General features: G+C 48.3%; 4 non-coding genes across 4 annotated transcripts in view; 2 read left to right on the top strand and 2 right to left on the bottom strand.

The window, feature by feature from the left end:
- Nucleotides 1-67, bottom strand: part of TRNAR-UCG (transfer RNA arginine (anticodon UCG)) — a 73-nt gene extending 6 nt beyond the window's left edge. Inside the window, exon 1 of the tRNA in view lies at nucleotides 1-67. This exon is cut by the window's left edge and continues 6 nt beyond it. This is a non-coding gene — a tRNA (tRNA-Arg).
- Nucleotides 68-341: 274 nt separating this feature from the next.
- Nucleotides 342-452, top strand: TRNAL-CAA (transfer RNA leucine (anticodon CAA)). The gene is made up of 2 exons: nucleotides 342-379; nucleotides 407-452. It is a non-coding gene; the product is annotated as a tRNA-Leu (tRNA).
- An 866-nt stretch (nucleotides 453-1318) lies between these two features.
- Nucleotides 1319-1391, bottom strand: TRNAR-UCG (transfer RNA arginine (anticodon UCG)). The gene has a single exon. It is a non-coding gene; the product is annotated as a tRNA-Arg (tRNA).
- A 274-nt stretch (nucleotides 1392-1665) lies between these two features.
- On the top strand, nucleotides 1666-1775 carry TRNAL-CAA (transfer RNA leucine (anticodon CAA)). Its single transcript has 2 exons — nucleotides 1666-1703; nucleotides 1730-1775. It is a non-coding gene; the product is annotated as a tRNA-Leu (tRNA).
- Nucleotides 1776-2500: the final 725 nt, after the last annotated feature.

The following is a 2500-nucleotide window of genomic DNA, read 5'->3' as shown; positions in this document are numbered from 1 at the left end:
CGAAGGGACTTGAACCCTCAATCTTCTGATCCGAAGTCAGACGCCTTATCCATTAGGCCACGCGGTCTGCCGCAGCTCTTGCTCAACATTGTGGCATGCGGACTAGGCCACCGGTTAAGGTTGACCTCTGACCTTTTCCAATACTCGCTTTGCTCCAGTGGATTTGCTAGACAAGATGTGAAAAGTTTGACTTGGTGCCAAGGTCATGCTTTAGGAAGGTCATTTGCAAGAGGTCCTAGGTGCACAGGGTTAATACAGCCCCTTCATGTTGCTAAGTGATTCCTAGAGCCCCACGTGTAGATAACATTTCAAGAGGAAGGACAGGGAAGTCGGTGTCTCTTGTCAGGATGGCCGAGTGGTCTAAGGCGCCAGTCTCAAGAGTTCCCTTCTTCACATTGTGTGTGTGTTCTGGTCTCCAAATGGAGGCGTGGGTTCAAATCCCACTTCTGACAATCACATTTACTTTCCTCTACAACCACCGCAACCGCTCAGCTTTTCGGGGCTACCACAGAAACAACACTGCTCAAAACAAGGAAAGGAACACTTTTAAAGCACGTCACATCTCAATGGACAAACGTGGTATGCTGGATATCTGGACTTACATGCTGGAGATCATCTTCTCTGCCTCTGCCAGTGCTCATCCTGTTCCTCCTTGCACAAAGAAGCAGATACCGGTCCTGCTGATGGCTTAAGGACCTTCCACGGCCCTGTCCAGCTCTCCTAGATTAACTGCCTGTCTCCCGGAATCTCCTCCACGCTCGTGAGACTATGCTGGGAGACATAGCAACCCTGCTGGCAATGGCATGTATTGATGTGCCATGCTGGAGGAGTTAGACTGCCTGTGCAACCTCTGTAGGGTCCAGGGATCGCCTCATGCTACCAGTAGTGACACGGACGCTAGCCAAATGCAAAACTAGTGAAAAACGCTCTGAAAAATAAAAAGATGAGCAGAGAAAAAACTGTATGTCAGTGGCCTCCGCCTGTAAAACCATTTCTCTTTTGGGGGTCATCTCATTGTTGCCCGTCCAGTGCACCTGTTGTTGATTTCATTAACACCAAAGCAGCTGAAAGTGATTAACAAAGCCCTGTGCTACTTAACTGACCAGATCAATAGCCCTGGAGTTTCATTGACTTGATACTATACTCTGAGTAAAAAGTCTTCCTTGAATTTTTTGGAGCAGGGTTCATGAAGATCAGAGAGTTGTGAGAGCTTTGCCAGGCCATGCTGTTAAATGTGACACTTGTGCTTGGGCCAAGAATAAATGGAGTGAGAATTTCACAAGTAAGGGCCAGTGGAATTGAAGAGCAACAAAGACACCGACCACGAAGGGACTTGAACCCTCAATCTTCTGATCCGAAGTCAGACGCCTTATCCATTAGGCCACGCGGTCTGCCGCAGCTCTTGCTCAACATTGTGGCATGCGGACTAGGCCACCGGTTAAGGTTGACCTCTGACCTTTTCCAATACTCGCTTTGCTCCAGTGGATTTGCTAGACAAGATGTGAAAAGTTTGATTTGGTGCCAAGGTCATGCTTTAGGAAGGTCATTTGCAAGAGGTCCTAGGTGCACAGGGTTAATACAGCCCCTTCATGTTGCTAAGTGATTCCTAGAGCCCCACGTGTAGAGGACATTTCAAGAGGAAGGACAGGGAAGTTGGTGTCTCTTGTCAGGATGGCCGAGTGGTCTAAGGCGCCAGACTCAAGAGTTCCCTCTTCACATTGCGCGTGTGTTCTGGTCTCCAAATGGAGGCATGGGTTCAAATCCCACTTCTGACAATCACATTTACTTTCCTCTACAACCACCGCAACTGCTCAGCTTTTCGGGGCTACCACAGAAACAACACTGCTCAAAACAAGGAAAGGAACACTTTTAAAGCACGTCACATCTCAATGGACAAACGTGGCATGCTGGAGATCATCTTCTCTGCCTCTGCCAGTGCTCATCCTGTTCCTCCTTGCACAAAGAAGCAGATACCGGTCCTGCTGATGGCTTAAGGACCTTCCACGGCCCTGTCCAGCTCTCCTAGATTAACTGCCTGTCTCCCGGAATCTCCTCCACGCTCGTGAGACTATGCTGGGAGACATAGCAACCCTGCTGGCAATGGCATGTATTGATGTGCCATGCTGGAGGAGTTAGACTGCCTGTGCAACCTCTGTAGGGTCCAGGGATCGCCTCATGCTACCAGTAGTGACACGGACGCTAGCCAAATGCAAAACTAGTGAAAACCGCTCTGAAAAATAAAAAGATGAGCAGGGAAAAAAATGTATGTCAGTGGCCTCCGCCTGTAAAACCATTTCTCTTTTGGGGGTCATCTCATTGTTGCCCGTCCAGTGCACCTGTTGTTGATTTCATTAACACCAAAGCAGCTGAAAGTGATTAACAAAGCCCTGTGCTACTTAACTGACCAGATCAATAGCCCTGGAGTTTCATTGACTTGATACTATACTCTGAGTAAAAAGTCTTCCTTGAATTTTTTGGAGCAGGGTTCATGAAGATCAGA

The sequence above is a fragment of the Staurois parvus genome, unplaced genomic scaffold, assembly GCF_062004578.1.
Source record: "Staurois parvus isolate SC_StPar_1 unplaced genomic scaffold, SC_StPar_1.0 ptg000691l, whole genome shotgun sequence".
NCBI classification, from domain to species: domain Eukaryota; kingdom Metazoa; phylum Chordata; class Amphibia; order Anura; family Ranidae; genus Staurois; species Staurois parvus.
Note: the sequence above shows the minus strand (reverse complement) of the source record. Positions and strands in the feature narration are given on the sequence as shown.